The sequence below is a fragment of the Eriocheir sinensis genome, chromosome 47 (genome assembly GCF_024679095.1).
Source record: "Eriocheir sinensis breed Jianghai 21 chromosome 47, ASM2467909v1, whole genome shotgun sequence".
NCBI lineage: Eukaryota > Metazoa > Arthropoda > Malacostraca > Decapoda > Varunidae > Eriocheir > Eriocheir sinensis.
The window spans coordinates 8215827-8230819 of NC_066555.1; positions in this window are offsets into that span (position 1 = coordinate 8215827).

Genomic DNA, 14993 nt, shown 5'->3' on the forward strand with positions numbered 1-14993 from the left:
TTCTCCTACCCATAATACCGCAGTTTTTATAGAATCATTTTTTCATATACCCATAACATTATGACATTCCATTATAACCTTAACTTCTATTACATCTAACAGGCACCTTGCTAGCCATCCTTTCTTGTTTTTAGGGTTTCGGCGCAAACTATTAATTCATACACGTTACGTTTATTGGTTAATATTTACAGCCATCAAAATATGCTCCTATATTGTAACTGATTTAAACCATAGTATGAACAAAGACACTCTCGCTAGACTTGGCGACACCTTTAAACAGTTGGCTCGTCCTTCAAGTGAGGAGGAATTGGAGCACGGTGCAGGCACCGATGATCTTAATGTTGTAATTTTACGTTCAGGCACTACATCCTCATCAATTCCAAGGGAAAGAGCCCCTTCACCTCCGGGTTCATCTGAATACTTAACCCCCACTCAGCCGATCAAAATGCCTGACGATCCACCTCCCCCCCTCCTGCCGGGGCCACACCCCACTTCCCCCCTCCCCCGATTCGGGTCATTCCAACTCACGCCAGTATTCGGCAGTTCTCTGGCGGCGAGGCGGATTTTTCGGCGAGACAGTTCCTAGATCTTTGTGAGTCTGCCATCGTAAATTCCTCCATTACGGAAGATCATGATAAAATCGCTTTCATTCGGTCCCGGTTACTTCCAGGCTCTCAGGCACTAAATTTGATGCAGTCCTCAGCGTTCGCTTCAGGGGACATTGGAGTAAACTATGAGGTTTTTAAAAGGAATTTCATAAACATCTTCGGGGGCGGGAGTAAACCAAGCATCGTTAGACAGATGGCACACACGGTTGAGTCCCTCCAAAAAAAATCCTCAGCAAAGCCGATTTGGGACGCCATGATTGAGGCAAATCAGCTGGCGGTTGACTGTGTCAAAAGCCTAGAAGACGCGCAGTGGCTTCCAGGGGGCAGTATGCAAAAGCACCAGGTGAAGACAGCCTTCGAGTTGTTTTTTTTACTTATTTCATATTTCAGAGAAGAACCGCCGTTCTGCCTTTCCCTTGATCTTCAAACCAAGCGGGAAGTTGTTTGACTTCGTCTCAACCTCTCGCAACAGCCGCAGCATTGCAGGCACAAAGTAAGGCATCTCTCACCTGTAGTTTTTGCAAACAATCAGGACATTCTGAACATTCTTGCTTCGCGAAACGTAGGGAATCAACACACTCAAGACAGGGCTCTGATAGGAGATCAGGAGGTTACAGGGGCGGGCATCATTCATCACACAGGAACCCTAGGCCAAACCATCAGCGGAAGACTGCCTTTTGCCATGTCCAAGGGAATTGTTTTCATGATTCCGACAGTTGTTATGCAATACAAAAGGCCAAGGAGGAACAGAAGAACAAGTCCTCGGCGGACAGTAAACCACACTCCTCCTCTTCTCAGAATAAAAAGGCATGACTGCGTGACAGCCCCAAGGCGTACATCCAAGTATCCCATAAGGACGATACTAATTGGGAGCAACTAGACTCCGTCATTGCCGCTTTGGGACGGACAAGCATAATTGCCCTCCCTTGCAAGGTGGGCAAAATTTCACTCACCACAGCGGTAGACACAGGTGCGACAGTCAATGTAATCTCAGACGCCGCTTACAGGTCACTGACACGACAGGCGAGAGGGGGAAATTGGCCGCTCCAAGAGAACGACCTGAATGTGGTAGGCGTGACGGGCACCACTTTGGGAATCCTTGGGCGAGTACCACTAACAGTCAGCTTACATGAAAAAGTATGTCCCTTTCGAGATTTCTTTTATGTCTCTAGCAGGTTTGCCTTACCTGTGGATGGGATCTTAGGATTAAACGCCATGAAAGACCTGCACATAACCATAAACCCTGAAAGCAACGCGATCGTGTATCAAGGACGACGCATACAGGGGATGGTAAATCCATCGCCTATGTCACCTGTAATCCCGCCCTCAGAGGGGGAAAATGACCGACCCACCACAGACTCAGGGTCTGCCACCGCCCAAGTGTCACCTCTTACGGTCAAACCACACGAAAACATTACAGACTTGTGGTGGACAGTAACGGCAGTCGTAGAAGGTCCTCAAATAGTTCCGGATCGTGCTGCAAAACTTGTTAAAATCCAGTTACCTAACGCCCCTCCAACGGGCAGTGATGTGTGTTTCGACGGAGTTCCTCACATACACCGGGTGACGGTGGAGGTGACTCTCGCGACAGTCAAGGAGGGAGGTATTGCAGAGGCATTGGTAATAAACACGTCAGGATCCCCTGTATCCTTAAAACATGGTGTTAGATTATGCCAGTGTCTAGTGTATGGGAGAAATGTCGCCCCGGAACCAGCTGAATACCCTTCAGCCCAAGTCTCAGGCATAACCTCGGCGTGTCAGGCTTCTCACGAACAAGACACAGCTAATTTAGAGGCATTCCTAAAAGTTGCACACTATTCCGAAATTAAGCCAACCTTAGTCCAGCTACTGGAACATTATAGGGGGGCGCTTGCTCTACCTGGCGAGCCGCTTGGAGTTACGCAGTGTGCTGAACACCACATTAAGTTAAAACCCAATACCAATCCTGTACATATCAATGCGTACAAGCTCCCCCACAGCCAGAGGGAGGTTGTGCAGCACCTTATATCTGAAATGTTAGAACAAGGTGTCATCAAAGAATCGAATTCCCCGTGGAATTCACCCTTGTTTCTGGTTCCAAAGAAAGACGGTTCTTATCGTCCTGTGATTGATTTCCGGCGTGTGATCACCGCTTCCCGTTCTTAGAGATCTGATGTGTCTCGGTAGAGGAAATAAAGTCTTTACGAGTCTTGATCTGGTCAGTGGCTACTGGCAACTGCCCATGGCCCCCGAGTTCCGGGAAATAACGGTTTTTAGAACACCTCATGGTCACTATGAGTGGACGAGGATGCCATTCGGGCTCAAAGGAGCTCCCTTGACCTTCCAAAGGACAATGAACAGTATTTTTGGTGACTTGCTGGGCAACTCTGTCTATGTGTATTTAGACGACATCATCATAGCAAGTAAAGACGTGCATGCACACATGGAAACACTAAAAGCAGTCCTACACAGACTTCAAGAGGTCGGATTAAAGCTCAAAATCACCAAATGTGAATTCTTAAAGCCTCGGATCAAGTTCTTGGGGCATGTCGTGGACGAATTCGGCATCCACACAGTGGACGACAAAATAAAAGCTATTGCCGAGTTCCCTCAGCCAACGTCTGCGGACAAGGTACGGTCTTTCTTGGGAGTCGCAGGTTATTACAGGCCTTTCATAAAGGACTTCGCAGCACGCACGAGTCCCCTAACCCATCTATTAAAGAAAGACGTACCATTTCAGTGGCTCCCAGCTCAACAAATGAGCTTTGAGGATTTAAAGAAATCGCTTACACAGGCTCCGGTCCTTGTCTTTCCGGATTTCAAGGACCCCTTTCAGCTTTGTACCGACGCTTCGGCTAGTGGACTAGGAGCCGCTCTTATGCAAACAGATAAGTCCGGCAAAAAGCATGTAATAGCGTTCGCCAGTCGAGTACTAACAGCTCCGGAAAAGAACTATTCTATTACCCACCTAGAGGCTCTCGCCATTGTGTGGGCTCTGAAGCATTTTCGAGATATAGTGATGGGATACAAAATTGTGGTGTATACGGACCACGCGGCCATATCTGATCTTTTCAAGGGAAAAAACCTACACGGTCGTCTGGCAAGATGGTTCTTAACGATCCAAGCATACAATCCGGAGATAAAATATATCACCGGGAAAACAAATGTGGTCGCAGATGCCTTATCTCGGAATATTCCGATAGGCGCGATTACCACCCCAGAGGTCATCCACAACTTCACTTCACCTGAGCTACACACTGCTCAGCGAGACCACCCGGTGTGGAAGAGGTTAATCTACGCCCTCGAGTCGGGAGACAAAACAAACCTTCCTGAATTGCCAGTTTCCTTTTCACAATTTTTCTTATCAGAGGACAACCTCCTTTGTAGGTCATGGCCAACCAAACCTGTACCTATAGAACAACTGGTCATCCCAGACGAATACGTCCCCGTGACGCTTAAGCTGGTCCATGACACACCCATTGCGGGTCACCCGGGAAGAGACAAGACGCTATCTGTCACCAGACGAAAATTCTACTGGCCCACATTACAGGTTGATGTAGAAAAACATGTCGCACATTGCGTCGTTTGTGCTAAGCACAAGGGGTCCGTAAAAGGGCCAGCGCCTATGTTACAATACCCAGTACCAGAGGCGCCATGGGATGTTGTTAATATAGACTTATTACAGCTCCCCCAGAGCCAATATGGTTATTGGTGTGCGTCGACCAGTTCTCTAGGTTTCTAGTTCTAGCGCCTTTCAAGGACAAGACAGCCACACGCGTGGCCCATGCCCTCGTGACTCACGTGTTGTGTCCACACTCGTTTCCTCGAATTCTTTTGAGTGACAATGGCACCGACCCCGTCGAAGGGGAGTCACCTTGTCGTGGTGACGGGGCTTGAAGCGAGGTCGGCGGCACCACCTACCGTGGTGGCTTGCCCACCTCGATAGGGCTCGATGTCCGTTGGCCTCGTGGACCAAGTGCTCCCCCCTCATCACCGGTAGAGGAGGCCTACTGGTGATGTTGCCTTCTCCCGCCCTGCCCTTTTACCACCTAGGGCAGGGCTACTGTCTCCCCACGTGTTTGCCGTGCGTGGCGTCCCGTATACTCCCCGTGCCCTCTCATCTGGGGGTTGAGTCCACCGCGGGGCAGGGTGTAGTTCCCCTCGGTGGGCAACACGCTCCTTTGGTGGGAGGGTTGGGGTAAGACGGGTGGTTCAGTGTGGCCCCACTGAATCAATCGGCTGGTCATGCGATGGCTAGGGTCAAGTGGTCATTGCCGGGTGGGCGGTCGCAACGGTCCCGCGGCCGCCGTTAAACACCTGGCAGTGGATGCGTATACTTCCCCATTACCCCTGGGGCTGTTGGGTGCGGTTTGGCCCCAACATTCAGCCTCCCCTTGTTGGGCTCCGTGGTGGGTGGGGGTGTGGGGGAGTGAAACACCTCCCCTGTGTATGGGTAAGTTTCCCTTGCCTCGGCCTGCCTCTCTCCCTGACGTCCGCCTGTCCCCGATTACCCCTACACGGCCCTCTCTCGTCGCCACCTTGGAGCCTTTTACCGTTCCTGGTGGTGCCGCTGGAAAGTCCCTACCTCCTAGAGGGGCTGACCAAAACAAGTCCGTGCGACACAAAAGTCCACGTGTGTCTGACAAGGCTGCCTCCCACTCTGGGGGTAACTCTGATGTGCGTCCCTCTTCCAAGCTGGACGCACTTCAGATGGTGAATATCGATCCATCGTTTTCCTACCGTGCCTTGCACTCCTTACTCAAGCCATTTGGCACAGTCCTTCGTATCCGTCTCATTTATGATGGAGACTTCAAGTCAAACAGATGCTATGTGACCTTTGCTTCCAGCGCGGAAGCTCAATCGGCGTGTGATGCTGTTGCGACTCTGCCTATCGCAGGTGCTGGATTTCAAGCGAAACTTCTCCGCTCTTCCAATATTTCTGACAGTGACGTGGACTATGTCCCGAACCTCTTCGAAGACGCTTTGTTAGAGCCAACTCCCAGGGACAGCCAGGTCCCTCCCCCTCGTTGGTTTGTTGCATACTATAGGAATGGGCGTGGCAACTTCATTCATGCTGCTAGGTACCTCGCCAAAGAAATTGGCACGATCCCTGAGGGGAGTCTGAAAAAGTATGGGAAGGGAGTGTTAGTCAGGGCTAAAGATATTACTCAAGCTAAAATGCTGCAACATCTACCATGCCCTGCTGACAACATGTTTGAAACGGTCAAAGCACACCATACCTTCAATTATAGTAAAGGCAGTATATATAATCATGACCTCTATGAGTTCTCTGAGGAGGAAATACTTGGGATGTGCCCTAGTTCTGTTCATAAGGTGTCCAAGATGAAGGGTTCAGCTAACATGATACTTCTCACCTTTTTTGGTTCTACCCTCCCTGACCGTGTCAGTATTGGCCCCCTCCATCTTCGGGTAAAGCCTTTTGTTGACCGCCCTCTACAGTGTTTTTCATGTTACGGGTATGGTCATGGTAAGAAATACTGCACTGAGCCTTCTCGGTGTGGTAATTGTTCTGCATTAGGCTCACACTCCACGGCGGAATGTGAGTCAGATGCTTATTGCTTCTATTGCCAGGATGCTCACCAGTTGTCTTCCAGACAGTGCCCACGATATCGCCTGGAACAGGATATTTTGCAACTTGCAAATAGTCAGTTTATCAGCCTTGGTAGTGCGCGCCGTGAACTCCTCTACCGCCAGAAGGCCGGTACTGGAGCAAAGACGTACACCTCATCGCTCGGCATTCGCTCTTCTGCCCAGCCCGCTGCTCAGGTGTCCTCTACGGTTTCCTCCCGGCCCTTTGAAGCTACTGCTATTATGCCCAATCATAGATTTTCCCTTTTGTCCTGTGATTCTGTCGAGTCACCTCCAGGTTCTGATGGAGCTTATCCGGCCTCGTCCCAGGTGATGCATGTTGATGTACATGCACCTCACATTGCTTCGCCGAAGTCCGCCAGAGGTATGAAGAAGCGACATCGCGGTTCTATAGATTCAGTTGAATCTGTTCCGCCAACTAAGATTACTGTAGGTAGACATGATTCTGGGGTCTCTCAGGATAGGCCTATGGAGGAAGATGCGGAGGCTCATATTGAGCCTGCTGAGACCCCCTCTGTTCCAATTCCTGTTGCTTCTAGTGGTTTTCCTGATCGGGATATGGAAACAGGAATCCCTTGGATATAGTGTTGGGAATCCTCCCCGCGAGCATGTAGCTTCGGGGAGTGGTGTGCGGTCTGGCTCTAGTAGTGCGGCGTCCGGAGGGGGCGCAGGTTCCTTTGTTGGGAGAAAGCTCGAGATCCCTCGACCCGGCTTCTCTCGGGTCCCAGTCTCCTCTTCTCGTCGTATTATCGTACCGAATCAGGTGGGTAAAAGGCAGTCTCTTTCAGGGGCTCGCCTGGAGCGCACTCGAAAATAGACATCTTCCTACTCCTACAGTGGAATTGTAGAGGCCTACGAGCCTCGTGGGAGGAACTCCGAGCATTGATATCTCGGTTTTCTCCTGCTTGTCTTTGTTTACAGGAGACAATGCTCGGAGACCACACTCACTCTAGTCCTCCTGGGTATCGTGCCGTTTACAGTACCCCTAATCCTGGACAGGGCCACCATGGTGGCACCGCCATATTCGTTCGCTGTGATATCCCTTCTGTCCCATTACAGTTTCACTCAACGTTGCAGTCTGTTGCTGTTAAGGTTTATTTGGGAAAATTTTATACATTATGTAGCCTTTATCTCCCTCCCGGTGTTCCCGTTGACAGACACGATCTTGACGACCTGGGCCCGTACTTATAAAGAAATTTATGTGAGACGTAAACTGAAACATATCCGAGTATTAACAATGACGAGACATAACCCCCCTCCTTATGTTTCACCCCCTCAACATAACCAGCTCGACATAAGCGAGTATTAGTACATCGTTGCCAACCCCTGAGCTGCACCTATGATAGGGATACCAACTCAAAATAAAATGTTGGAATTTGGTATAATTTTGATGTTAAAAGCATATTGACGTATTGGGAATATATATAAAATAAAAATAAAAAGTATTTTCGGGTATTGTTGACGATGCACAGACCAACATTACATGGAATAATGATAAAATTAAGGACGTAGCTCCTCAAACATGTAAACAAACATTCCCGCGAGCTTCAAGCCAGCAGTCAGCAGATATGGACGCCAACAGCCAGCCACGATCTCTAGAGCCCCTCAGCAGCCAGCGAGGTCAGCACCAACAGCAGCAGCGGTCTGTTGTGAAGGCCCCAAGTCGTCGCTGCTACACTGCTGCATTTTGCCCGTAGCAAGATACCTCAGTGTTATGAGGACATTCATCTCAGAGGAGAGGGCTTGTTTCCTGTTTGTAGGAGCAATCAAGGCCTCACGCACCAAATCGGTCACGAAGAGTATCCCTGCACGGTCCAGGCGGTACCTCTTGATCAATTCCGGGTCCGGAAGTTCATCAAGGACGTCTCTTCGTGCCCGAAAAGTCCTCAGCTGCCGCGGACGCGCACCCACTACCTCCGCCATCTTGACTGTTATGCCTCGCTTAGGTCGACCTAAGGAATGCAATGTTACCTCCACCCCGCGCGTAGCTGGCGAGTCAGTTTATGTTCCGCTTAGTTGAAACCTAAGGGTTATGCTTCCCTTACGTCTCGGTGTCCGCCATTTTCTTGATTTATGCCTCACATAAGCGAAACATATTCTTTATAAGTACGGGCCCTGGTGCAGGAACTTTCCTCGCCTTTACTATTATTAGGGGATGTTAACGGTCGCCATCCGTTGTGGGATGATGATGCTACCAACCCACGCGGACTTTTAGTTGCTTCTTTTATTGAGGATCAGGGATTAGAAATTTTGAACTCTGGGGAGGTGACACATTTTCATAGCCAGACTGGTACTTTTACCTCTATAGAGCTTTCACTTTGCACTTCTAATTCTCTTCCTGATTTTCGTTGGCGGATCTTACCGGACTTGTATGGCAGTGACCACTTTCCAATTTTATTGGAACGCATTGATTCTGTACCACAGTCACGCCTTTCTCGCTGGCGTCTAGATAAAGCAGACTGGCAGCGATTTACGGAACTTAGCTCCTCTCTTCGTCCGTTGGCTGACTTTGGAACTTCTGACGAGGCTGCATCCTATTTCACTGATGCCCTACATTCTGCAGCCCTTCAATCCGTCCCCAGGACGTCTGGCCAGTTCCCTAAACGTCCTGTTCCCTGGTGGAACGCCGCTTGCACTACTGCTGTGCAAAAGAAGCGTGCTGCATTCTCTCGACTTCGTCGTCACCGTGGGGACCCCCAGTGTTTGGATGCTTTTCGGCGAGCGCGTGCTCGAGCACGACGCACTTTCAAGGAGGCTCAACGAATTTCTTGGAAGGCTTATATCTCTTCCATCACTACCAGAACTACACTCACAGAAGTCTTTAACAGAGTTCGTAAGATCTCTGGGAAGTTTCCCCCCCCTCCCCCTCCAGTGTTATCGCATGCAGGGGAAACGGTGGCGGACCCTAAGGCTGTTGCTGACCTATTCGCCAAGCACTTTGCCAGTGTCTCTAGGAAAGATCCTACTGCACCAGGGGCTCGTCATCGCCGGGATTTGGAATCACTCGGCGTTAACTTCGCTTCCACCGGAGGGGAATCTTATAATATCCCATTTTCTCTCTCCGAGTTGAAGACGGCTTTATCCCAGTGTCATGATTCCTCGCCAGGTCCAGACGACATCCCTTATGCTTTCTTACGTCACATGTCTGACTGTGGTTTTACATTTTTATTGGATCTTTACAATTTCATTTGGCGTACCGGTGATCTTCCATCTCTGTGGAGTGTGCTGTAATTCTCCCCATTCTGAAGCCGGGGAAAGATCATCTCCAAGCAACTAACTATCGTCCTATTTCTTTAACATCCTGCATTTGTAAAGTGATGGAGAAGATGGTGAATGTCAGGCTTATGTGGTACTTGGAGAGCCGGAATTTATTGACCCCGGTGCAATATGGTTTCCGAAAGATGCGCTCCACCTTACTGCTCTTTTATCCTTGGAGTCCTCAGTTTGTGAGGCGTTTGCCAATAATCACCACCAGGTGACCGTGTTTTTTGATCTGGAGAAGGCCTATGACACCGCTTGGTGTCATGGAATTTTACTTAACCTGTTTGAGTTTGGTCTTCGTGGCCGTCTCCCTGTTTTTATTCAGGAGTTTTTATCTCATCGTCTTTTACGGGTTAGAGTGGGGAGTACTCTTTCCGAGGTTTGTCCACTTGAGGATGGTGTACCACAGGGAAGTATTCTCAGTGTTACGCTATTTGCTGTGGCTATTAATGGAGTCGTTGGTGTCTTGCCTGATGGAGTTCATAGCTCCTTATATGTAGACGATTTATCCATTTCGTTTTCTGCGGCAAGGATGTCGTTGATTGAACGAAAACTGCAATTGACTATTAATAGAGTCGCCAATTGGGCAAATACGCGCGGCTTTCGATTTTCGTCCTCAAAGACAGTAGCTATGCATTTCTGTCGTCTTCGAGGCGTTCATCCGGACCCTGACTTATATCTTGGTAATAGGCGACTGTCCTGTGTAGAGACGACTCGTTACCTCGGTCTTTTATTTGATAGCCGCCTAACCTGGGTGCCTCATTTACGTTACGTTAAGGCGGCTTGTCAGAAAGCCCTGTCCCTCCTTCGTGTTTTAGCTCATACCTCTTAGGGTGCAGACAGGGACACGCTACTCCTCCTCCACAGAACACTCATCCTTTCCAAGTTGGAATACGGCTGCGAGGTATACTCCTCCGCCAAGGAGGCTCACCTACGCGTGTTGGACTCAGTACATCACGCCGGGGTCCGCTTGGCTACTAGTGCATTCCGGTCTTCACCGATACCTAGCCTCCTCGTGGATGCTGGCGTCCTGCCTCTGGATCTGAGACGCCAGTCCTCTCTATTCCGTTGCTGGCTCCGCGTCCAACGCCTTCCAGAATCAGTTCCTTGTGTGTCAATTTTGCGGGATTCCCGTTCGCCTGCATATGATGACCGACCTAGTCTCCCTAAACCTTTTGGGTTTCGGGTAGCGTCTGCCATGACACCGTTGTCTTTCCCTCCCATTCCTTTCTGCCCTTATCGAGTACCTAGGGTTGGATACTGGCAGTTGCCCGGTGTATCCGTGTGTTCTCCCACTATAGATAGTAAGAGGGATTTACCGCCATCTGCGTCCCGAGCCTTATTTTTAGAGCATTTCACTGAACACTCGGGCTCTATCCCTGTCTTTACTGATAGCTCTAAATTGGATGCTGGAGTTGGCTTTGGTGTTGTGTTCCCCTCCTTCTGTCGGGGAGGTAGTCTTTCTTCTGTTGCTTCTGTATTTACTGCAGAGCTGTCTGCAATAGTCCTTTCTTTACAGATTATTTTTACCCTTCCTGTGGACTCTTTTATGATTTTTAGTGATTCTCGTAGCGCTCTTTCTGCGCTGGGCTCCTTTACTCCCTCTGTTAATCCTCTAGTTTTATCTGCTCTCGAGTGGCTGTATTTGCTCAGCAACAGGGGATATCGCGATGGGTTTTGTTGGGTTCCAGGACACGTTGGCGTACACGTGAACGAACAAGCTGATGGACTTGCAAGGGAGGCAGCAGCTAGAGCTGCCCCTCCTAGTGCTGTCCCATGTACAGATATGTTTCCAGAGATTCGCAAGGCAATTCTTGCCAGTTGGCAGGAGAGGTGGAATGCTCGGGGTGCGACTTCCAAAATGGGAGAGATTACCAGGACTGCGTCTCGTCCTTGGTCATACGAAAGCGTCCGTGACCGTCGCTCGCAGACAGCCTTGACCCGTCTTCGGACGGGTCATACGCGTCTAACACATGGTTACCTCATGTCCCGGGGAGTGCAGCCTTATTGTGATGACTGCTTGGTTCCCCTGACCGTGCGGCACTTGCTGGTCGAGTGCCCCTGTTTTGGGGACCTGCGAGTGCGATACCTGTCGCAGTGTCGGGGAGAAGACGGATCATTCCGTCTCTCCCTGATGCTGGGAGGGAGATGCCTTTCCCCGGGACATGAGGTACTTCTCTTTATGGAGAAGGCTGGCCTTCTCCATGAGTTATGACGGTTTTCTGTGTGATTTGTTTCGTCTCGTTTTGTTTGGCTTTGCTCTTAGTTTACTTTTTTAGCTTCCCTTTATAGCCTTTTTTGTTTTTTGTTTTTGTTTTTTTTCCTTTTTTAGTTTTTAACTCATTGAATGCGGCACCATGTGACCCTGGCTGTTGCGGCGCCTAATTTAAATCAATCAATCAATCAATGGCACCGAGTTTCTTCCAGTATTGAGCGAAATATGCGCTCAGTTTAACATCACGCAATCCTTCATCACAGCTTACCACCCAGCTGCTAATGGGTTGGCGGAGAGGGCTAATAGGAAAATCTTACAGGTCCTCAGGCCTATCGTGAACGATCTCCGCGATAACTGAGAGGATTGGCTATCGCATATAGCCGCTTCCATAAATACGTCGGTAAACGACTCTACGGGGATAGTCTCCCTACTACATCTTATATGGGGTGGAGAAACGTCTTCCGTACGACTTCCTAACAAAACCACAACAACCTTTCTACAACATTGATAGGTACGCACAACAGCAGATGCATATGTTTTCCAAGATACACTCAGAGGTTAGGTGTACGTTAAAAGCTACGAAGGTTGAAATGATGTCAAAACAACACAAACAGGCCGTCCCGGTGGAATTAAAAGAGGGTGACACAGTCATGATTAAGCAAGCGGAAAGGAGTTCGAAACTGGGGGCTAAATTTGTGGGTCCTTGCCGAGTTGTTCGGAATGTCAGGGGAAATCGGTTCGAGGTTCTAGAGTCAAATAGTGGAGTCAGTCTAGAAGTTCACAGTGATCGTCTGAAAGTAATTCCCTCACCTTTGGACCTTGATATTGGTAATTCCCCCTCAGAGTCAAATGTTCAACAAGATACTCCCAACACCCATAGCTATAACTTGAGACCACGGGTTTAAATACTTCATTCCCACCACTTTCAGATCATGATGTTGCGTTTTCTGATCATCTTGTTGTCCCTCGGCTCCCTGCTTGCAACGACACCCATCCACCTGAAGCCTGGCGCCCTCACGGCACACATAGGAGAGGTCTTCCTCATAGAAGATGTGCTCCTCGTAAGATATCCATATACTTCCTTGACCAACACCACAGACACAATCAGGATAGTCTTAGAAAAACTCTTCGGCATGGCGGACGCCATACGGGCTACCAAGATTAGGGAATCAAAGGCACCTTCTAGTACCAACTCTCTGAATCTTTTTCAACTACTGGAGGATAGGATTCTGTTCTTACGGGGAAAAGTTGATGAGGTAGACATGGATTATAGTTTTCACTCAGTTCACTCTCGGGTAAAGAGGGGGTTGTTCAACATCGTTGGGTCCGCCTCAAAGTTCCTCTTCGGTACGGCAACCGACGAGGACGTGCGCGATTTGCGGGACCACTACGCTCATGTACTTTCCTTTGCTGCCCGAAATCGCAGGGTGATCAACGCCAATCGTAGAAAACTTGCGCGGTTGCATACTAACATTGAGGAACTGCTAGAGCAGACAAATAAGATGTTAGAAGTTATCAACATAGTTGTCAAGCAGATCGACCAGGTGAATCAGTTTCTCCTCCTAGATCAGGCCTTGCATGTATTGGAAAACGTCATTAACTCTGTCGCAACGGCGAATCAGCAGGTTATTAGCAACATGGTTGATGCAGCGCACGGTAGAGTCACACCTGCCTTGTTCCCTCTACACGATTTGAGAACAACTGTCCATATCGGGTATCAAAATTATAGCCTCACACCTTTATTCAACCCAGACATGAGTCAATATTTTTACCCCTTGATTGAGTCCAGCCTCACCCCCGATGCCATAATCATTCATGTTCCATTTCAGACGGCGGACGTGTTTGAGGCACACGAAATTGTCCCGTTCCCTTTTTCAGCTAAGGACAGTGTGTTAGCCCTGGACACGTCCCCGTCTCTTGTTCTAATCGCGAAGGATTTCGCTCTGTATTCAACGGGTAGCTACTCACTCTTACAATATTGCAAGGAGACGGTCTTCAGGCGATTCTATTGCTCTGCGTCTCTCTTTGCCTTCCTACCAGTTCGGGGAGGGGTATGCGAGATCGCCCTCACCCGCGTGAACGCGTCTGACGCTCTTTCCCTGTGCCCTTACAAGCAGCTACCACCAACACCTGTTTTCCATAAGAACTTTCAGGGTCTGCATTATTTTTATTTCCCTCAGTCATTCTATGTATCGGTCATCTGCCCGGAGGGTACCACTTATCAACGGGTTACTGGTCACTATGCCATAGCGGAAGAATGCTATATCCGCTCCACTAACATAACAACGTACCCGTCCCGGATCCGTCTGGTTTTCACGGCCAATATTTCCCATCGAGTGTTTCCTCTACGGTCTCTCGATGACATTCACTTCTCCAGCATCTCGTATGTGACTAATTCCCTTAATTAATTGTCTTTCGCAAACAAAACAGAGTTTGCGGAAACCCTGGAGGAAACGCGCCTGATTATTTGCATCTCACCTACTTGTACCCTGGATTTTTTGTACCAGTGTTTCTGATGTTCGTCAGTCTCGTCGTCATGTGCTACCTTATTAGGAGGAACTCTGTCCTGCACGATTATTTGATTGTGCAGTCACGGCGACTGGATACAGGGAGGCCACTGGCAAGGTAGTTTTTCCTTTTCTCAGGCAAGGCAGAGGACAGAAACCTGGCATTCCCTTGCTCCTATACTTAACATTGTACTACGTTTCACTACTGTATTTTTTTTTTTTTTGGAGCTAGATGAACGTTTCATTGTCTGTAACTATGCCAGTTGATAGCTTCTTATACATGTGTCCTTATATTTATCTTTTGAGAGATTTCTTATGTTTCATGTCACCCACGTTGTGGCTTACCTCTCACTATTTATATGATAACTCTACATATGTTCTTACATAGCCAATGTTTTAATGTAATTGTATCATAGGCAGTCTGCTTGACAAACTCCCACTATGTATGTTCATGGTAACTAGACTGCTATTTAGATTTTTGTATATCGCGAGGTCGCGATCACTGGTAGGTGACCGAGCAGTGTTATAGTAGGATATCAATATATCATTATTATTATTTAATATCACCACGAATTAGGCATACAATTGTCAATGGAAAAAACCCACGATAGATAGATCACGCCACCTTATAGGAATGTCGTCCGTCAGTGTTTACCGTCTCAGTTTTGTATACTTCGCATTTCGATGGTGCGCAGAGGTAGGTCACCTTGACGTACGTGACCAATTGTAACAATTATTTTCCAACCTGTAACTCGTCACCCCTTCACGAGAGTCCGACTGACACACAACGACAGTCACTCTCGCTCCGACGCT